At 38.2% G+C, this 23,680-nt stretch overlaps 1 protein-coding gene and 1 non-coding gene across 2 annotated transcripts in view; one reads left to right on the top strand and one right to left on the bottom strand.

Annotated features, from left to right (window-relative positions):
- The window catches only part of IQCH (IQ motif containing H), a 228,544-nt gene that overhangs the window by 45,259 nt on the left and 159,605 nt on the right, over positions 1-23,680 (top strand). The gene's annotated exons all lie outside the window — the stretch shown is intronic.
- TRNAE-CUC (transfer RNA glutamic acid (anticodon CUC)) lies at positions 13,468-13,540 on the bottom strand. The gene has a single exon. It is a non-coding gene; the product is annotated as a tRNA-Glu (tRNA).

The raw sequence follows: 23,680 nt of genomic DNA, 5'->3' as shown, positions 1-23,680 counted from the left end.
GCCAGGGCAGAATTTTGACAGAGGTAGGGTTTGAGGGAGCCAGCAGACAACAAGCAGACGGGATTTCTGCGAGAACAGTTTCAGAAGAAAATGTTGAATTTTCCGGAAATGTAGAGTCAGCATCTTGTCCCCCTCCCTTTTCCCAGGAGCATTTGGTAAATTAAATTAGTTGAACAAAAGGAAATAGCTTTAAAGACATTTAGAAATGCCACATCCTATTTATGACACACAGTCATTACCCAAGAACTGCGATGGCATGTTCAACACCCCCCATTTCTGTCACTAAAGAGAGGTTCCTCTTCAGCTTGTCCTGAAAGAGTTTCCAAGAAAACAGTGACTTTTCATGTTCTTCTTGACTCGTAGCCTACTCTACCAACATGGTGGTGATAGAGTGGTGTATTGCCTTTGGAGGTTGAGGTGATTGAGAACGTTAGTTCTGCTTTGCTTTGGAGTGCTGACAAACCTGAAGAAAGTGATGTGGCAAATGCCACTGGCTCATGTCTGGTTCTCTCATAAAAGCCCATCTGGAGGTGGGAAGAGGTCATTGGAGGCCATACCCTCATCCGGTAATGAACATTCTCTAAGTTCTTGTCTACACTGTTATTTCTTGGATTTCTGGGCTGAGATCCTGCATGCGTTCCCAGACCAACCCCACACCAAACTCCAACCACTTTTTAGCTGGGAGCATCACATTTCTGGGGTAGACTGCCTGCTGTGGACTCTTACTATTAATAGAAGGAGATTGTCACAGGAATGGCCTCCATTTCCTTATGGGTAAAATGTCCATGATAAGAGAATCTCATAGGATTATACTGAGGTTTGGTTTTTTTTTTGTTTTTTTTTTTTGGCTGTGTTGGGCCTTAGTTATGACGTACAAGGTCTTTCCTTGTGGCATTTGGACTCCAGAGAGCACAGGCTCAGTAGTTGCACCACAGGCTCTCTAGTTGCCGCACACAGGCTTAGTTGCCCCACCGCAAGTGGGATCTTGGTTCCCTGACCAGGGATCGAACCTGTGTCCCCTGCATTAGAAGGCAGATTCTTAACTACTGGACTACTGAGGAAGTCCCAGGATTGTATTAAGATTTAAATGAAATAATTCAAAGCACTTAGTAAAGGTCCTGGTACAAATAAGTGCTCTGAAAGTTGTAGTTATGACTGTTGGCAATCATTACATATTGTCTTATGCCGTATTTTATACAGTCATTTAAAGCTGACATTACTGTAGGGGGACAAGGGGGTGAACCAAAGTATTACTAAGGTTCCTTCCAGAGATTCTGTTTAACATTTCACACGATGACAAGATTTCACATGATGACAAGATTTTCTCCATCTTGTGCAGGCAAAATAAAATACAGAAATAAGGTGTATGCTCTGATAAATGTAAAGCTGCACTATTATCCATAAACCTTGATGTCATAATTTGTCTTTATCAAAATAGCCTGTTTCCAATGTTGTAAATATATATATATTCTTATTTACATACAACATATAACATTATACTAAATTTGTATAAAACTTGCATCTATTTACCTATCAGCATTATATTTAAAGTTAAATCTGAAAAATAGATTCTACTACTGAATATAAATTTGAAAATCTTTGGCATAGAGAATTACCTCTCCCAGGGGTTTTTGCTTTTCAACAAGAGTAAATCCTCTATTTAATTAAACCCAAGGAGTTAGACTCTATTAAGGGATTTCAAGCATGAGTGGACAAGAAGAGGGATTTGGGGGGTGCAGGAAGAGAGCCTTTGCATTGCCCTGGCTTCATCCCAGGTCAGCAGCCACCTGCTAACTAGCTAGCCCTGTTCCCCGATGTGATCCAATGTCTTGGCACTTTGTGACTTGGGCTTTGGACTTGAGTTTCCATATTTGTTTGACTCTGTACTAAGAGGTTGTATTTCTAACCTCATAGTTTAAAAAGCTAAAAATTTGAAAAGCTTTGTAAAGCTAAAAATTAGGCAGATGGAGGGGCCTGAGTGAGCATGTGATAAGTTTGACACAAGGGGTTCGTGGATAAAACTGTACTTCAGTATAACTGGTTTCCAGTGTAAGTTATTATGCAATTATAAAGCCATCATTCTAAGAAAGTATACACAGCCTTCACCAGTTTGCCAAAGGGGTTTGTGATACCCATCCACAAAAGTTAGAACTCTCTGCGATAGATCAAACTTTCCTTTCATACAAGCTTCAAGTATGGGGCAAAGTATGCATCAGAACAGAGGAGTATCCTGGAAACTCTGTATTCTATATGGATAAAAGAGCTACTTCTCTTAGTTGATTGCACAGGAAACCCACCAAAAGGCTATATCTAGATTGCCACTTGGATTTTCATAAGAGTTGTGTCTTCATGAGTGAACATATAAAACTTCATGTTTTTGTCTGCTGTGGCTTTTTTATTGCAAGGAGGAAAGTGGGACAGTTACAAAAATGGTAATGCTTGCAATATTACAGTGCGTGGTCTGCTTAAAATGAAGCAAAGAAAAAATACCACAGCAAGTAGCACAATAGCATTAGCCACAAGAGAAATGGGCCTAATAGAATTGTTGTTTTTTTTTTTTTATCATAGCCCAGGTTAATTATCTACTGAGAGGTACTTGAGATGAAAAAATACTATTGCTGTGTTCTCCAATATTCCAACCCATTGTACCTTAAACTGTACTTGAATTCAAGTATACATTCTTGCTTTTTAAAACCTCATTGGTAGAAAAGAAGCAAGTATCAACAGTCCACAGTGATTCACCTTATACCTTCTTTAAAAGCGCAGTTTCTGAATCAGAATGTGTAATGTAAGCCCAGGAGGTATTTACTTGGAGATGATACCTCTCATTAGGCTGTGGAGTTGGGATAATGTATCAGCGCAACACCTGATTTAATTCCCATCTCTACCTTCGATGGTAATCTGAACAAATCTGTTTACGGTTGGTAACTAAGAGATCTGAAAGTGTGCAACCCTGCGCACTCTTAGTGTAAAGAACCGCAGACTGAGACAAAAGTCAGAGCGCGAGGGTGTGCATCCTGCCTCTGCTGCTGCTATCAGCCTTCAGAGACTACATCACTTAGCCTCTAAAGATTGTATGCTGAGATGTCAAATTGACTTGTTCAGAGTCATCATTACAGCCACAGCCCCGATGATGCAACTCCCGGATTAATGTACCTCCTTTGGTGCCTGTGGGACCACCACTGTCTCAGGGGAGGCAAGTCGTGATCAGTATAACTGACAGATGGAGGCAAGCTTCAGGATAGGCCTTTGTGAAACTAGTGGACATGGCTGAAAGCAGACCTGGCGTGTATTTTAAGCACCGGAAGCAACAGAAGCAAAGGCAGAGGTGGAGAATAATGAAAGTACTGGAGGATGGCTTAGAGATTTGCCCAGTCATGTTGACTTTTTATAAAGCAAGAAGCCAAAAGATGTGGTTTGATGTGTAGAGCCAATTGACGGATGCCCTGGAATGGGCCACGGAAATCTAATTGTGTGACCTTCATCTAGATCATAAAGAGAAGGGCTTAAGGCAGACAGTTTCTGAAATTAGATCACTTCTCCAGATGCTCTAACTGAAGGGCAGCTTGAGAATTCTCCTAAACATTCTCTCTCCCTTGATGTCCTCATTGGTTATTAAACTTTATTTCCTATCCTGTTGGGTATAAAGATTTCTTGAATAGCACTATCTGCTGAACTTGTGAGAAGTTCATGAAAATGCCTGATTAGAGTTCTACAGGCAGCACTTAACCTTTTACTTACCCTCTGTCTCTTTCCTGTGAATGGCCACTAAGCGCTGGCTGGTCTAGCAGGATGGCCGAGACTTCCTCTTAACCTCTCTTTCGGTGCTGATGCTGAATACCCCACTGCCACCTAGGACTCTACCATAACCCTAACCCCTACCCTGTCTCACCACTTCCTCCAATGCTGGTCAAAAGCAGGTCTTTTTTGGGACAGGAGTTGTGGAGAGAGAAGGTTAAAGAATAGGAGTGGTTGATGCCTCACCAATACTTGCTGCCCTTCTCTCTCTCTCTTCTGCCCCCAAGTCACCCATTTCCTCCCTGTCAGTTAATCAGCCTCAATACTCCTTCCCCAGATACAGCCTCTTACCAGGTCCCTGTGGTCCCATCTGCTCATGCAAAGAAGTGCCCAGGAGACTGTCGCAGTCCAAGTGTTTCCTAAAACATGGGTGTGTTTCCAAACTTATCATCTGTTTATACTAAATGGTGTTCATTTGACTGGCTTTTTCCTTCCTGAGTTTCTCCTTCTTTTGCAAGGAGTAAAAACCCCAAGGAAATCTTCAAAGTGTTCTTGTCTAGAACAGGAATCACAAAAGTAAATCCTCTTAGGCCCACCCGGTGATAGCTGACTGAAATGACCAGGTCTAAGAGCTGGGATGCTGAACTGAGGAGACTGGCCCTTCTGACAGGAAACAGCTGCCTCAGCTCTAACCCTTTGGCTGGGTTTTCAAAAGAAGCTGGAAACTTGTATTCACATTTTTGGTGAAATCTCCTGATTTTCAAATATTTGCTCAGATGATTTTAAAAACTCTGTGTAGTCAGGGAGAGTGGTCTCCAGGCTATATCTGTCTTGCAGGTCAGCAGTTGGCAGTTCAGAGCCCCCTGGAGGGCTAGTACTTTGGTGCAGCACAACACTCCATAGGATTAGAGGTTCATTTTGTCAAAGTTGATCAATCTCGGGTGCAGCTGGACTCACAAGAGGCTGATGTATAAACTGGAATGCTGCTTTATTTATTCTAAGGAGAGCTATAATGGCCAAACAGACCTGAATGTTCAAGTCAGCTGATCTGATGAGCATATTGTGTCCTTATTACAAAGCTACACAGAAAGCCCTGTTAGAAGCCTGCTTAGTGAACAGAGAAACTGACTAAGGGTAATTAGTTGGACGATCTTCATGGTGAACAGCATCACACATTTATAGTCTGATGCATCCATCTGTGAAGCTACTCTTGCCAAAGGGATATGAATACATCCCTGTGAAGTAAGTGCTTTATGGCACTGAGCAAATTTGATTCTCTGATTCAACTTTTTACAATAAATAGCTACTGTCTGCTTGGACTTGATTATATGAATTACGTTGCATTGTGATGAGCTTCTTAAACCGACAACCATATTCATCCCCTTGGAATAAATGGTATTACCCCCATTTTACTGACTAAACAAACAAACGGTGGCTAAGAGAAATTAAGTTACTTGCTCCAGTCTTACAGTCAATAAGTGGTAGAATCCAGATTCAAATCTGGGGCTATCTGATGTTAGAATTTGTGTTCTTTCTTTTCTTTCTTCTTCTTCTTTTTTTTTTTTTTTTTAATATTTCTCTCTTTGTTTATTTGGCTATGCCAGGTCTTAGTTGCAGCATGTGGGATCTCTAGTTGTGGCATAGGGGATCTAGTTCCCTGAGCAGGGATGGAACCCGGACCCCTTGCATTAGGCAGCACAGAGTTATAGCCACTGGACCACTGTGAAAGTCCCTAGAACCTATGTTCTTAACCAGTGCCTTCCTCTTTACTAAGAAAGGGAAAGTTGCTCAGTTGTATTTGACTCTTTGCGACTCCATGGACTATACAGTCCATGGGATTCTCCAGGCCAGAACACTGGAGTGGGTAGCCGTTCCCTTCTCCAGGGGATCTTCCCAACTCAGGAATCGAACCCTAGTCTCCTGCATTGCAGGCAGATTCTTTACCAGCTGAGCCACAAGGGAAGCCCAAGAACACTGGAGTGGGTAGCCTAGCCCTTCTCCAGCAGATCTTCCCAACCCAGGAATCAAACTGGGGTCTCCAGCATTGCAGGCGGATTCTTTACCAACTGGGCTATCAGGGAAGCCCTCTTTACTGAGTTCCTGGTAAAAAGACCACTCACCTTCAGCTGACTCTGGTTTATTTGATGAGACTAACTAGACTACATTCCAACTTGGGGCCTGAGTCTTTCACATTAAACCTCTACATGGAACTGACCACACTGATAATTTAGTTATTTTTCTGGTCTCACACTCAGAGTTGGGGATGGGGTAAGGGAATATATCTCCTTGTCACTACTATAAATTTCTTCCCCAAGTAACTGTATTACCCAGAAGAGGAAATAGTCTCTGGCTGGAAGAAATAGGATGCATATGGAAGAAAAAGAGAAGGATAAGAAAGGTGAGAAGGAACCAGCCCATAAAGAGAAGTATTCTTGGGGGGTTTCCTGATGAGATACCGTGCTTGCCTTGTCTTCCCATATTTCCCAAGCCACCAGGGCCATGAGAGCAAGAATTCTTTTCCCATGCCTTGCTGGTGAGAGGTCCAGAAATGTCCAGTCATTAGGTTCAATTGTGCTAATACCTCACATGAGTTTGCCTGAGGATCTTACCTTCTTAAGATGTTTCTAAGAAAACTTCTCTGAGTTTCAAAGTACTCATTTCCATTTCTAACTTAAATGGTCCTATTCTTACAGAAGGTTGTCAGGAAAAGCTGTGAACTGAAAACAGGCAGTCATCCCCAGAGACGTAGCTGATACCCCAGAAATCCTCTTCTCCACCCATTTAAAGATGCACTTGGTACCTAATATTGGAGTCATTCAATATAAACACAATTTAGGGGAAAAGAGGATTGACTTTCAGTGAAGGATTTTCAAAGCTGTTACCTTGGCATGGAATTATCATTTAATGGGAAACACTGAAATCGCAGGGGAAGTACCTGTCACCATCTTTGCATAGTTTTGGGTTTATTATCCCACTTACCAGTAGTTTCAAGAGTAGGACCTAGATTTTACTAGAGGAGAGGATAATTCCCCCACACCCTTGGGGGGAAGTAGAACTCTGTTCTAGTCTGGATCATTTACAGGAGACATAGCTGTGCTTCCAAGCAGAGCTGCCTTCTGAGCTGAAATGTATTCCCTGCTCAGGAGAACGCGCATTAAGTAACGCGCCTGAGTCCTTCTCTGTGTGGGGCACGGTGTTAAGTACAATATATACGGACTATCTCATGCAGTCCTTTAATCCTATAAGTACTATGACTACTTTCATTTTGTATTTGGGGAAACTGAGGCAAAGGTGATTAAATAACTTACCCAAAGTCACATAGCTAAAGGCCAAAGGGTCATAATTCAAACTCAGTCTGACTTCCAGGTTGGCATTCTTAATATACCACCTCTGGTAGCTTTGAGGATGGCGATGCTGACCCGCATCCAAGGAACAGACCTGGGATCCTGCCCAAAATTAATTCCTTGATGACCAAGAAATTTGTGGAGAAATTTCTCTACCTTGGTCTGGAAATAAAAGTAAAAAAATCAAACCACTTAGTGATAAGCTACATTAACTTAAGGATTAGAATAATAAGAGAAGCTGGTGCTTTTTCCCCCTAGCTGTATTGAAATATAATTGACATGTAATATTGTGTAAATTTAAGGTGTACAATGTAATGATTAGATACATATATTCCTTATGAAATGACTATAAGAATAAGATTGGTTATCACATCTGTCATCTCACATAATTACCTTTGGTGTGAGTGAGTGTGTGTGTGCTGAGAACATTTAAGATCTATTCTCTAGAGCTGGTGCTTTTAGCATGAAAAATTTCCCCAACTAGATTGTAAACGCCTTTGAGAGCAGGGACCATATTTCCAACATCAAGCAGAGTGCCCTATCTGGTCAGAATCCAGTGAAAATTAACTCTTGATACGTGTATGTGGTTAAGATTTTGAATAACAAATTGTTAGGGAACTGTATAATTTAGATAGCCTGTGTTGAGTTAAGTAATGAAATACCATGTACCTCATTTGACTACATTTGTAGAGCTCTCCTCTTTCGGGTCATAAAAGTGTCTTTCCAGATCTCTTCAGGTACAATTAATTTTCTCTTCCTAGATCATTGCTGCATGCTTTTAAAGTCTTTACATGAATTTACTGAGCAATGTCAAAGAACAGTTGAATAAATAAAAAGATATATCATACTCCTGAAAAATGATTATAATAAAAATGCCAGTTCTCTCCAAATTAATCTTTATATATAATGTAATTCCAATCAAAATTCTTATGGGTTTTATTTGGTTTGCATGGAATATTAATCTTTTCCACTTGCCAGTGTTCATCATCTTAAAAAATAATTGGGCAAAGACTTCATTTTTTTTCTTAAAGAATATTAATGAAGGTGAACTTTTTGTACTTCTTATTAAAACATATGATATAATTACAACAGTTATAGACTGGGAGTTTGGAATTAACATATACACACTTATATTTAAAATAGATAACCGGCAAGGACCTACTGGATAGCATAGGGAACTGTAATAATCTAATGGGAAAACAACTTGAAAGAGAATAGAAAGATTAGATGTATAACTGAGTCACTTTGCTTTACACCTGAAACTAACACAATGTTGTTAATAACTATACTTCAATATAAAATAAAAATTTAAGAAACAACAGTTTTTAAGAATTAAAACAATTATAACAGCATCCTCTGGGCACAAAAATTAACAGACAGATTGATGGAGTAAAAGAAGTGAGCATAGATATTGGTGTTAGTATAAAAGTCACACTGTAAGTCAGTAGGAAAGGGAGAGCCTGCTAGATAAATAGTGCTGAGTCATTTGGCTAAATATTTGGGGGGAAAAGCATTAAGCTAATCCTAACCTTATAATCTAAACAAAAGAAAACTCCAAATGGATTAAATTAAAAGCTAACAAAGGGGAAAAAAAGAAAACAATAAAAGAGAACTATTTTTCAAGTTAGTTGAAGGAAGATATCTCTTAAATGGAAGTCAGATGGTAGGGCATCTGCCTGCAGTTTGGGAGACCCAGGATCGATCCCTGGGTCAGGAAGTTCCTCTGGAGAAGCAAATGGCAACCCACTCCAGTACTCTTGCCTGGAGGATTACATGGACGGAGGAGCCTGGTAGGCTGCAGTCCATGGGGTCACAAAGAGTCAGACACAACTGAACGACTTCACTTTTACTTTTCACTTTTCATAGTTGATTTATAATGTTGTATTAGTTTCTGGTGTACAGAAAAGTGATTCAGTTATACATACATACTATATATGTACTTCCCAGGTGACTCAAGGGTAAGGAATCCGCCTACCAATGCAAGAAATGCAGGAGATGTGGGTTTGATCCCTGGGTTGGAAAGATCCCCTGGAGGAGGAAATGGCAACCCACTCTAGTATTCTTGCCTGGAGTATCCCGTGAACAGAGGAGCCTGGCAGACTGCAGTCCATGGGATGGCAAAGAGTTAGACATGACGGAGCGACTGAGAACATATGTACAGACTTATGTATATATGTGTGTGTGTGTGTGTACATATATATATATATTCTTTTTCAGATTCTTTCCCCTGACAGGTTATTACAAAATATTGAGTTCCCTGTGCTGTAAAGTAGGTCCTTGTTGGTCATCTATTTTATATAAAGTAGTATGTTTCTGTTAATCCTAAACTCCTAATCTATCTCTCCCCATGCCTTCTTCTCTTGGTAACCATAAATTTGTTTTCCATGTCTGAGTCTGTTTCTGTTTTGTAGATAAGTTCATTTGTACTATTTTTTTAGATTTCACATATAAGATAATCATATGATACTTGTCTTTCTCTGACTTACTTCATTTAATATGATAATCTCTGGGTCTATCCATGTTGCTGCAAATGGCATTGTTTCATTCTTTTTTTTAATGGATGAGTAATATTCCAGCGTGTGTGAGTGAGTGTGTGTATGTATGTATACACCACATCTTCTTTATCCATTCATCTGTTGATGGACACTTAGGTTGTTTTCATGGCTTGGCTATTGTATTAATAAATAGTGCTGCTATGAACATTGGGGTTCCTTTATCTTTTTGAATTAGAGTTTTCCCTGGATATATGCCCAGACGTGGGATTGCTGCATCCAATGGTAGCTCCAGTTTTAGTTTTTCAAGGAACCTCCATTCTGTTCTCCATAGTGACTGCACCAGTTTACATTCCCCCAACAGTGTGGAAGGGTTCCCTTTTATCCACAATCTCTCCAGCATTTATTATTTGTAGACATTTTGATGAAAAGGAAGATTTTTCCACACTGTTAACCTCATACAATATTAATAATCCTCATTACAAGAAAAGTCCACATTTACATTGGGCTCCAATTCTGGATTTGTCACTAACTTCTCTGTGATTTGGGGGCAAATTACTTACACTCTTTGGAACTTAGTTTGCTCACTTGTAAACTTAGGGCACTGGATCAAATCGTCTCTGAGATATTATCCAGTTCTGACAATCCTGCTTTTCAGAATCTGATGAAAATCTCTTTCCTTTGGCTCCCTTTCTTTCCCATTTATGTCCACCAACACAGGACATGTGAAACAGAAAGGTAGACTGGGTGAAGCTGTTTTCTCTTCTTCTGACTGCGGAAGTAAAATTCACTTAGCGTTAAAGTTTTCATTTTTCCATAAATGCATTTAACAAAGTATTTATTAACAACCTGTTATGTACCTGACCCTGTCCTAGTGACTTTTATATGTTATCCCTGCATACTCAGAGCATGTCAGAGAGATTATTACTCCCCTAATAATCTCAGGATTGTACAGGTTAAGACATACAACCAAGTCATGTAATTAACACATGCTTAACTCAGAATTTAGACATATATTTTCTTGACAGTCTGATTCAGTCTAGGAAAATTATTCCAAGAGAATCTGTGCAAAAAGGACAAACACTTACACACACACACACACACACACACACACACACACACACGCACGCACTCACTGACAGTATTAAGACGAGCTGGTTACGAATCTGCCTGCAATGCAGAAGACCTGAGTTCAATCCCTGAGTTGGGAAGGTCCCCTAAAGAAGGAAAAGGGTAACCACTCCAGTATGCTGGCCTGGAGAATTCCATGGATTATATAGTCCATGGGGTCGCAAAGAGTTGGACGTGACTGAGCGACTATCACACACACAATATACTTTAAAAATCAGCTTCTTAACTAAATGAAAATGTAATTTTTAATGGGCTTAATTTATATTTGGGAGTCCTTCACTGAGTTAAAAATACTTAAAGTAGAAGCATTCCTAACCTGCTTTCAGGTTTGCTTAGGCATCTCTTCTGCAGACTTCACTGATACAACATAGAAATTATGGCAAAGCCCAGTGGAGTCATTGAAGTAAAAGTCTCAGTACTGCTCAGGAAGGGATGCCAAATTAAATAAAAAGAGCCCCAGCAGTTCTGCAGCTGCGTGCCAACCCAACTGCTGGTATGAGGTAAATGAGGACCAAACTTCATTTCACTTGTGACCCTAGCCAGTATTTAAACAAAAATGCCTAGAGACTGACACACTGTTTTGTAATAAGGGAATAAATATCAATAGCAAAAATAATTATAAACAGCAATAAACTACTCACGAAGACTTTCTTTGATCTTAACTGAAAGGACTACCATTTAAACTCATTGCGTCTCCTGTAGTCTCTAGTAAAGGTTAAGATTGTAGATTCTAAGCATTATTTATACTGTAATATATAGCCCCAAGGTTACAGAGGAAAAATTATATAGATAGTAGAGGTGCTCCAGTTACTTTCCTTTCCATGTCTTTGACAATATTCACTAATATGCAAAAATCATAAACATAAGTGAACCAGTTTTTTTTTTTCTCTAGTATGAGATGTAATAAACATGCAGGTGAAAGGCCAGTATTTCATTATTCTCTCTTACTTTTCTAGATTTTTTAAATCTGGAGAGATTACTTTCCCAGATTTTAGAAATTCCTATTTGAAGGCTACAAATAAATGCTATTAAATACAGAGACAAAATAGAAACAAGAAATAGAGTTTTATCTGTCAGTCTAAGTCTGTCAGAAAATCTTGAGTCCATTGTGCTTCAAGTTCCTTCAAAGAAAATTTTCATGTAAAATCAAGTTATCACTCATCTTTTAACTTTGCAGAATGGTCTAATAGTAACAAATTACAGCAAGTACTGTTGTTAGCTACGTTTTAATCCTTTGATCGGTTTTTTCCAAAATGTATTCCAAAGAATAATGGTTCCTTGGAATGTTAATAGGTATTCCATGAAAGAAAAGTTTTGTGGTCCCATAAAATTGGGGACCACAACGTTAAAGAGAGACAGACTGACTTTCATACCATTAGGCCACCTGGAGTCACTAACATGTTGATGTACGTTATGAATCTTTAAGAGGAGGGTAGCCAATGCCATTAGCAATGTTTCCAAAATTTCCTCAGAATTCTTTTTTTGCAGAATAGCTATAGACCATATTCAAAGGAACAAACTTTGAAAATTTTTGCTTAAGGGCTGGATTTTATTGTAACTATTTTTAATGGAAAAATTTTTAGACGACATTACATATTTTCCTTCTTTAGTCACATTTTACTGAAATTTAATATTTTCTTGGGGATTTGGGGGCATCATAACAAACTCCACTTTTTTTTTTTTTTAATGTGATGTACTGTTCAGGGCCTGTGAGGTGTGCAGATGTTTACACCTCAGACTTCTCTGTGTTTCATATAATATTTCTTTTGGCATCTTTTCCATGGTCATCTCTACTCACCACATTCTTTGAGTCTGTTCAGAATCCCAGGGTGATTTCTGCTACTAACTACCCTTTTATCATCCTGAGACCCTTCTCAATTCTGAGAACAGTGACCTTCTGTTTGCCCTTTTTTTTTTCCTTTCTCCCTTTCTCCCTCCCTCCCTCCCTTCTTTCTCTCTTGTTCTATTTCTCTCTTTCCTATATCTAATATTGGTAATTTATGATTTCTCTTTTTCTTGCTCATTCTCCCTGGGGTTTATCTATTTTATTAGTCTTTTCTAACAATCACTTTGGGCTTTGTTGATTTTCTCTGTTAATTGTTTTCTATTTCATTTATTTCTTTTTTAAATTTTCTTCCTTTCACTTATTTTGAGTTTATTTTACTCTTTTTTTTTAAAGCTTCTTAACATAGAACCTTAGATCACTGATTTTAGACCTTTCTTATTTTCTAAAATAAGCATTTAGACTTGATAAGCTTTCCTCTAAGCAGTTTTTTAACTGTATCTCACACATTTTGATAATGTCACATTTTCAATATCATTCAGTTCAAAATTCCTTTAATGATTTTTTCTTTGACTTGTGAGCTATTTAGAAGCATGTTAATTTCTAAATATTTGGGTTTTTGTTTTTTTTTTCAGTTTTCTCATTCTTACTGAATTCTAATTTAATTCCACTGGAGGCAAAGAATATATTTTATAAGATTTAAATCTTTTGAAATTGATTGAGACTTATTTTGTGGCCCAGGATATAATTTAGTTTGGTTAATTCTCACGTACATTTGAAAAGAATGTCTGTCTCACTGTTGTTGGTTGTAGTGGTCTATAAATATTGATTAGGTCAGGATGGCTGTTGGTGATATTCAGATTATCTATATTCTTTTTTTCCTCATAATTTAGAGAATATTTAGATTCTGTAATGAAACCCATGTTGATAAAACCTTACTTTTAGAGGAGGACGTGCCACATGGCTTGTGAGGTCTTAGTTCCCCAACCAGGGATTGAACCTGGGCACTCTGCATTGAGAGTGCAGAGTCCTAACCACTGGACCAGCAGGGAATCCCACAGTCTTCTATACTGTTTTTTTTTTTTCTTCTTCTATACTCTTAGTGATTCTTAAAGTCTATTTGTTCTACAAATTACTGAGGGAGGAATTTTAAAATCTTCACCTCTAATCAAAGATTTGTCTCTTTCTTTAGTTTTGATCATTTTTATTACATATACTTTGTATTAATGTTATTAGAGACATACATGTTTATAATTTTTATGTTTTCTCAACCAACTAAACTTTTTATTCCTCTTTCTCTTTGATGATACTCTGTGTCTTAAAATCTACTTTGTCTGATATTTTAAAAGCCACTCTTTTCTTTGCTTACTGTTTACATGGCATTTTAATCTTTTTGTTGTTGTTGTTATTACTCAATCCTGTGTCTTTAAAACTAAAATCCATCTCTTAAAGATAGCATATAGTTTTATCTTGTTTTTAAAATCCAGCCTGATAATCTCTCATTTTCAATTAACATTTAATCAGTTTCTATTTAGTGTAGTCATTGACATGATTTGATTTAGAACAACCATTTTTCTACTCGTTTTCTATTTTTTCCCAGCTCTTTTTCTGTCCCTTTATTTCCTGCTTTACTTTTTAAATTTTTTAAAAATATTCTGTTTTATTGGCTTTTAAGCTGTACCTCTTTGTATTACTTTTAGTGGTTGCTCTAGCAATTACAATATGCATCCTTAATTTATTAGAATTTCCTTGGAGTTAATATTGCCCCAGTTCACATACGATATAAGGAACTTGCAACTATAGTATTCCATTTACCTCCCAATTCTTTGTGCTTTTGTTATCATGTAATAAACTGCATAGGTTATAATTTTTGCCTTAAATACTCAATTATCTTTAAGAGAAATTAAGACAAAAATATAAAATATATAGTCATATTTACTATTAGAGTTCTAAGTTTCCATCTTGGATCATTTTCTGTCAGCCTAAAGAACTTCCTTTAAGCATTTCTTATAACTCATACTGCTTATGTAAGACTTACTATAATGCTGTCTGCTTTTATCAGAAAAACAGTATTTCCCGTTATAGAGAATTTTGAGTTGCCAGGTTTTGGGTTTTTAATATTAACACTTTTAAGTTCCATTGTTTCTGATGAGAAGTTAGCCATCATCTGGATCATTGAGTCCCTGTATAAAATTTTTTTTTTCTTTCCTGTCTACTTTCAAGTTTCCTCTGTCTTTGTCTTCCAGGGATTTGATCATGATGTGTCCATGTGTGACTTTCTTTGTCTTTATTCTCCTTCAGATTCGTTGAGCTTCTAGGATGTGTAAGTTTATGTTTTCCAGAAAATTGGGGAACATTTTGGCCATTATTTCTTTAACAGTTTTCTCCACATTTCTGTTTCTCCTCTTTCTGGGATTTCAATTACATATAAAATATACATCATGAAATTTCATGGGTCACAGAGGGTCTATTCTTTTTTGTATTATTTTTTTCTTTTTCCTCATGAGATTAAATAACATCTATTAATCTCTCTTGCTTCTTATGCTCCCTTCAATCTGCCATCAAGACTATCCAATGAACTTGTCATCTCAGACATTTTACTTTTCAGTTCCAAAATTTCCATTTAGTTCTTTCTTTATAGTTTTCATTTTTCAACCAAGATTTTCCATTTGTTAATTAATTATTATTTAATTAATTATTAATTTAAAATATGTATAACAGCTTTAAAGTTCTTTTCTGCTAAGTCTACTCTCTGGATTATCTTTACATCTTTCTTTTGTAAAAAACTAATTTATTAAGGTATGATTGACATATAAAATCTGTACATATTTAGTGTATACAACTTGATGGGTGTGGTGAAACCATCACCACAATCGATGCTGTAAACTGGTTAATCACTTATTGATGACAATTTCTCTTGCATGGATAATATTTTCCTCTACTTCTTAGCTAATATAGTAACATATTATCATTAAGGACATTATAAATGTGTTACACAAACTGTGAATTCTGTCACCATGTGTTAATTCTTACTCAAGTAGGCAATTAATTTGGTGAGACTCAAATTCCAAATGCTGGCCTGAGTGGGTAGAAGCTGAAATCTCTGCTAAGACTTTTCAGTGCTCAGTTTTTCAGATTTCTAACTATTGCATCTTTGCTGGGATTCTTAGAATCACTTCCGTATATATGTACCTCAAAGGTCATCCAGGTATTTCAGTTCAGTTCAGTCACTCAGTCGTGTCCGACTCTTTGCGACCCCATGAATCGCAGCACGCCAGGCCTCCCTGTCCATCACCAACTCCTGGAGTTTACTCAAATGCATGCCCATCGAGTCGGTGATGCCATCCAACCATCTCATCCTCTGTTGTCCCCTTCTCCTCCTGCCCCGAATCCCTCCCAGCATCAGAGTCTTTTCCAATGAGTCAACTCTTCGCATCAGGTGGCCAAAGTATTGGAGTTTCAGCTTCAGCATCTGTGCTTCCAATGAGCACTCAGGACTGATCTCCTTTAGGATGGACTGGTTGGATGTCCTTGCAGTCCAAGGAACTCTCAAGAGTCTTCTCCAACACCACAGTTCAAAAGCATCAATTTTTCGGTGCTCAGCTTTCTTCACAGTCCAACTCTCACATCCATACATGACCACTGGAAAAACCATAGCCTTGACCAGATGGATCTTGGTTGGCTAAGTAACGTCTCTGCTTTTTAATATGCTTTCTAGGTTGGTCATAACTTTCCTTCCAAGGAGTAAGCGTCTTTTAATTTCATGGCTGTAGTCACCATCTGCAGTGATTTTGGAGCCCAGAAAAATAAAGTCAGCCACTGTTTCCACTGTTTCCCCGTCTATTTCCCATGAAGTGATGGGACCAGATGCCATGATCTTAGTTTTCTGAATGTTGAGCTTTAAGTCAACTTTTTCACTCTCCTCTTTCACTTTCATCAAGAGGCTCTTTAATTCATCTTCACTTTCTGACATAAGTATTTGCCTGTCATTTATTTGCCAGTTTTGAATCCCTGCCATGTAACTTTCTCCTTTTTGGGATTCCCCTTCATTTTCAGCCTTTATGATAGACTTAAAGTACATCCTTTTTCTTCTTTAGCAAGTGAAACTGTGCCTTTCTTCTTAAATTATAGTCACTTTGCATCTTATCAACTGAGATGTACTTTTGAATCACATACATAAACCTCAAATGTTCAGTTCAATTCAGTTCAGTTGCTCAGTCGTTTCTGACTCTTTGTGACGCCATGGGCTGCAGCACGCCAGGCTTCCCTGTCCATCACCAACTCCTGGAGCTTACTCAAACTCATGTCCATTGAGTCAGTGGCACCATCCAACCATCTCATCCTGTCGGCCCCTTGTCCAACCACCTTCACTCTTTCCCAGCATCAGGGTCTTTACTAGTAAGTCAGTTCTTCACATCAGGTGGCCAAAGTATTGGAGTTTCAGGTTCAACATCATCCTTCTAATGAATATTCAGGACTGATTTCCTTTAGGATGGACTGTTTGGATCTCCTTGCAGACCAAGGGACTCACATGAGTCTTCCCTAACATCACGGTTCAAAAGCATCAATTCTTGGGCTCTCAACTTTCTCTACAGTCCAACTCTAACATCCATACATCACTACTGGAAAAACCAGAGCTTTGACTAGTCGGACTTTTGTCAGCAAAGTAATGTCTCTGTTTTTTAATATGCTGTCTAGGTTGGTCATAACTTTTCCTCCAAGGAGCAAGCGTCTTTTAATTTCATAGCTGTAGTCACTATCTGCAGTGATTTTGGAGCACAAAAAATAAAGTCTGTCACTGTATCCACTGTTTCCCCATCTATTTGCCAGGAAGTGATGGGACCAGATACCATGATCTTAGTTTTCTGAATGTTGAGTTTTAAGCCAGCTTTTTCACTATCCTCTTTCACTTTCATCAAGAGGCTCTTTAATTTTTCTTCACTTTCTGCCATAAAGGTGATCTCATCTACATATCTGAGGTTATTGATATTTCTCCCAGCAATCTTGATTCCAGTCTGTGCTTCCAGCATAGTGTTTCTCATGATGTACTCTGCATATAAGTTAAATAAGCAGGGTGACAATATACAGCCTTAACATACTCCTTTGCCTATTTGGAACCAGTGTGTTGTTCCATGTCCAGTTCTAACTGTTGCTTCCTGGTCTGCATACAGATTTCTCAAGAGGCAGGTCAGGCGGTCTGATATTCCCCTCTCTTTAAGAATTTTCCAGAGTTTGTTGTGGACCATACAAAGGCTTTGACATAGTTAATAAAGCAGAAGTAGATATTTTTCTGAAACTCTCTTGCTTTTTTAATGTTCCAACGGATGTTGGCAATTTGATCTCTGGTTCCTCTGCCTTTTCTAAATCCAGCTTGATCTGGAAGTTCACCATTCACATATTGTTGAAGTCTGGCTTGGAGAATGTTGAACATTACTTAACTAGCATGTGAGATGAGTGCAACTGTTTGCTAGTTTGATCATTCTTTGGCATTGCCTTTCTTTGGGATTGGAATGAAAACTGACCTTTTCCAGTCCTGTGGCCACTGCTGAGTTTTCCAAATTTGCTGGCACATTGAGTGCAGCACTTTCACAGCATCATCTTTTAGGATTTGAAATAAATAGCTCAACTGGAATTCCATCACCTCCACTAGCTTTGTTTGCAGTGATGCTTCCTAAGGCCCACTTGACTTCAAATTCCAGGCTGTCTGGCTCTAGGTGAGTGATCACATTATCATGATTATCTGGGTCATGAAGATGTTTTTTTGTACACTTCTTCTGTGTATTCTTGCCACCTCTTCTTAATATCTTCTGCTTCTGTTAGGTCCATACCATTTCTGTCGTTTATTGAGCCCATCTTTGCATGAAATGTTCCCTTGGTATCTTGAATTTTCTTGAAGAGATCTCTAGACTTTCCCATGCTACTGTTTTCCTCTGTTTCTTTGCACTGATTGCTCAGGAAGGCTTTCCTATCTCTCCTTGCTGTTCTTTGGAACTCTGCATTCAGATGGGTGTAATTTCCTTTTCTCCTTTGCCTTTCACTTCTCTTCTATTCACAGCTATTTGTAAGCCCTCCTCAGACAACCATTTTGCCTTTTTGCATTTCTCTTTTGGGGGGATGGTCTTGTTCCCTGTTGCCTGTACAATGTAACAAACCTCTGTCCATAGTTATTAGGGCACTCTGTCTATCAGATCTAATCCCTTGAATTTGTCACTTCCACTGTATAGTCGTAAGGGATCTAATTTAGGCCATACCTGCATGGTCTAGTGGTTTTCCCTACTTTCTTCAATTTAAGTCTGAATTTTGCAATAAGGAGTTCATGATCTGTGCCACAGTCAGCTCGGTCTTGTTTTTGCTGGCTGTATAGAACTTCTCTATCTTTGACTGCAAAGAATATAATCAATCTGATTTTGGTGTTGACCATCTGGTGATGTCCATGTGTAGAATCTTCTCTAGTCTTGTTGGAAGAGGGTATTTGCTATGACCAGTGCATTCTCTTGGTAAAACTCTATTAGCCTTTACCCTACTTCATTTTATACTCCAAGGCCAAATTTGCCTGTGACTCCAGGTGTTTCTTGACTTCATACTTTTGCATTCTAGTCCCCTATAATGAAAAGGACATCTTTTTTGGGTGTTAGTTCTAGAAGGTCTTGTAGGTCTTCATAGAACCGTTCAACTTCAGCTTCTTCAGCATTACTGGTCGGGGCATAGACTTGGATTGCTGTGATATTGAATGCTTAGCCTTAGAAATGAACAGAGATCATTCTGTCGTTTTTGAGTCTGCATCCAAGTACTGCATTTCAGACTCTATTGTTGACTGTGATGACTACTCCATTTCTTCTAAGGGATTCTTGCCCACAGTAGTAGATATAATGGTCATCTGAATTAAATTCACTCATTCCAGTCCATTTTAGTTTGCTGATTCCTAAAAGGTCAATGTTCACTCTTGCCATCTTCTGTTTAATCACTTCCAACTTGCCTTGATTCATGGACCTATCATTCCAGGTTCCTATGCAATATTGCTTTACAGAGTAATATTGTTTACACTGACCCTAAACAGTGGCTAAAGAAAATACTCTAAATAGATTGAAAATGATAAAAGAAAGAATTTTGGGATATCCAAACTAAGAAAGAACACAGTAAAGCAGAAATATGGGTAAAAACAATAGACTTGCTTTTTCTTCTTGAGTTTTCTAAATTATATTGATGTTTGAAACAAAACTCATAACACCGTCTGATGAAGCTCTAAATGTACGTGGAGGAAAGAAGCATGCAACTACCATGAGATCTAGCAGGTACACCCCTGGGAATCTGTCCTAAAGAAACGACAAGTAGGTTCATATAAAAAGCTGCACACAAAGGTGCACAGCAACTTCATTCATCGTCACCAAACGCTGGAGACAGCCCATACAGCCTTTAACAGTGAATGGTTTAACAGTTGTGGTACTCATACTGTGGGTTACTAGTCAGCAACAAAAAGGAATAAACTGCTGACATAAGCAACAACCTGGATTAAATCCTCAAAGAATTGTGTTGAGTGAAAAAAACAATTCCAAAAGGTTACATACTGTAAGAGTCCATTTATCTAACATATTTGAAGTGATAAATTACAGAAATAGAGAACAGATTAGTTGTTGCCAGGGTTTAAAGGAGTGTGGGGTGGGAGGGGCGTGCCTGTGGCTATTAGTGGATAACACGAGGAATCCATGAGCTAGAGGAAACGTTCTATATCTTAGCTGTATCAGTATTTCGGTTGTCATATTGTACTATACTTTGGCAATATGCTATTATGGGAAAAATTGAGTTAAGAGTGCAAAGGATCTGCCTGCATTATTACTTACAATTGCATGTGAATCCACAATTATCTCAAAATCAAATGTTTAGTTAAAAACAGGACTCTCCTGGTGGTCCAGTGGTAAAGAATCCACCTGCCAATACAAAGGACACCAGTTTGATCCCAAATCTGGGAAGATTCCACATACTGCAGGTAAACTAAGCCCATGTGCCACAACTACTGCGCCTGTGTCCACAACTACTAAAGCCCGTGCCTTCCAGAACCTTTGCTCTGCAACAAGAGAAGCCACCACAATGAGAAGCCAGAGCACTGCAACTGAAGAAAGCCCTCACACAGCAAAAAAGACTCAGCACAGCCAAACATTTATTTTTTTAATTAATAAATTTAAAATTTTAGTTAAAAACAAAGACACCAGTAAGATAATGAAATGCCAAGCCACAGAGTAGAAAAAAGTATTCATAATATCAGTTCAGTTCAGTTCAGTCGCTCAATCGTGTCTGACTCTTTGCGACCCCATGGACTGCAGCATGCCAGGCCTCCCTGTCCATCACCAACTCCCGCAGTTTACTCAAACTCATGCCCATTGAGTCGGTAATGCCATCCAACCATCTCATCCTCTGTCGTCCCCTTCTCCTTCTGCCTTCAATCTTTCCCAGCATCAGGGTCTTTTCCCAATGAGTCCGCTCTTTGCATCAGGTTGCCAAAGTATTGGAGTTTCAGCTTCAGCATCAGTCCTTCCAGTGAATATTCAGGACTGATTTCCTTTAGGATGGACTGGTTGGATGTCCTTGCAGTCCAAGGGACTCTCAAGAGTCTTCTCCAACAACACAGTTCAAAACCATCAATTCTTTGGCTCTCAGCTTTCTTTTTAGTCTAACTCTAACATCCATACATGACTACTGGAAAAACCATAGCTTTGACCAGACAGACCTTTGTTAGCAAAGTAATGTCTCTGCTTTTTAACATGCTGTCTAGGTTGGTCATAATTTTTCCTCCAAGGAGCAAGCGTCTTTTAATTTCATGGCTGCAGTTACCATCTACAGTGATTTTGGAGCCCCCCCAAAATAAATTTCTCACTTTTAAAGTTTCCATTGTTTCCCCATCTATTTGCCGTGAAATGATTGGACCGGATGCCATGATCTTAGTTTTCTGAATGTTGAGTTTTCAGCCAACTTTTTCTCTCTCCTCTTTCACTTTCTATAAGAGGCTCTTTAGTTTTTCATTTTCTGTCATTAGGGTGGTGTCATCTGCATATCTGAGGTTATTGATATTTGTTCCAGCAATCTTGATTCCAGTTTGTGCTTCACCCAGTCCAGCATTTCACATGATGTATTCTGCATATAATTTAAATAAGCAGCATGACCATGTATAGCCTTGACATTCTCCTTTCCCTATTTGGAACCAGTCTGTTGTTCCATGTCCAGTTCTAACTGTTGCTTTTTGACCTGCATACAGATTTCTCATGTTTCAGGTCAGATAATCTGGTATTCCCATCTCTTTAAGAATTTTCTACAGTTTGTTGTAATCCACACAGTCAAAGGCTTTGGCATAGTCAATAAAGCAGAAGTAGATATTTTTTGCAACTGTCTTGCTTTCTTGATGATCCAGCAGATGTTGGCAATTTGATCTGCCAATAGTTTCCTTATTTCCACATCAACTCCCTTCTAGTTTCTGCCTGTTTTCAATTTACCTGTGTACCTTCAAATAGTGTTTCCTTTTTTAATATTTTCCAGCATGTATAATTGTTATTTTAAGGAGGATTAATCTGTTATAAGCTATCATTACTACGATGGTGACTAGCCCATTTTTCAGTCTTGCTATTGTACTATGTTTATCCAAAAGGAAAATATTTGCTATTAATATGGTTATGTTAATTGCTTCTTTCCAATGTCTTAAGTGATTATATTTTAAAAAACTTTTTTGCTCTATTTCTTCAAATGATATTGAAAGACAGATTTAGATAAATTCTGGATTATGTAACGCCTTCAGGGTATTACACAAATACCTAAAATATATGTTGTAAATGAAATAAGCAAAGTACAAAGAAAAGCTATATGAACTCAGAGGAAGAAGAGATCAGAGGTAATTTCCTAGAGGATATTACCTTTAAGGCAGTAGTTTAAAAGTGACAGATAATAGCCAGAGCTGAGAGAGAGAAAGAGGGAGAAAGAGTGTTCCAGAAGAAATCTCATAAACAATGGAAAAAAGTGGGAAGTTTGGAGGCTCACGTCTTACTGCTTATAGCTATAAATATAATTTTTAATATAACTCAAAATCAATACCATGGTGTGAACACACTGCTATATATAAAAATATGGATAAATCTCACACCAATTTTAAAAGAAAAAAGTCAGATACAAAAGAATACATATTGTAATAATCCATTTATGTTAAGTTCAAAAGCGGAAAACTTATAGCTGGTGATAGAATTCAGAATCATGGTTACCTTTGGGTTATGGAAGCAACTGGGAGGGAACGTGAGTGAAGTCCCTTGGTTGCTTGCAATGTTGTACCTCTTTTTCTGAAGGCTGGTTACCTACAGAGGTTATTTTGTAAAAATTTATCAATTGATGACTTTATGATTTGTGCCTTTAAAAAATATCACACTTCAATAAAGTGTTTATGTGAGACAAAAATGAAACCTCGTTTCTGGTATCAAGAAAAGTTTATCATGTGTATTTCCATATATTAACATGTTAATTCCTCACAATGACCTTATAGAAGCCCAGTTATGCTGAATTTTATGTGAAATTGAATTATATAAACTTGAAATACCATGATGTAAAATAATGAATTCTGGCTTTATACACAAAGTTTGAAATGATTCAAATCTCCCCAAGTTAAAAAACAAAAAAATTTCATTTTCTTACAAAGCTGGATCAATCTGAGCAAATTTAAAATCTATTTAAGCTTAAGGGAGGTACCACTTGAGTAAATAAAAATATCCTGTGTAATTCAGGATAATAGTTTAACAAATAACAGATTAAATGCAACACTACTTAATGCCTCTTAGTGTCACAGTTTCAGCAGAGCAGTTTGTGGCTGACACAGCAGCTCTACAATGCCAGGCACCACACACTTTCCATTTTACTTCTCTGTCCTACTGAACAGGCTGTTTTCCGTCTGTGATCTAAGACAACTGCCTCTCCCACCATCTTTCTGTCGTCCAACCAGGAGAATCACTGCAGTTTCTATACTGCCAGCCAGAACTTGTCACAAAGACATGGGAAGCTACAAGAGGGCCTGGGAAATGCAGTTTCTGGTTGAGCAGTACACTGATGGTTCACCAGACATCTTTGCCATACTTGCCATTCTTTGTCTAGTCGTTTTGAATTATGTGAGTTTACAATGATAAAATGTCTCCAGGAATAGATCCTTTACATGAAATTCAGCTGCTCTA

The sequence above is a fragment of the Dama dama genome, chromosome 12 (genome assembly GCF_033118175.1).
Source record: "Dama dama isolate Ldn47 chromosome 12, ASM3311817v1, whole genome shotgun sequence".
Taxonomy (NCBI): Eukaryota; Metazoa; Chordata; class Mammalia; order Artiodactyla; family Cervidae; genus Dama; species Dama dama.
This window is presented reverse-complemented; position numbering and strand designations above follow the sequence as displayed.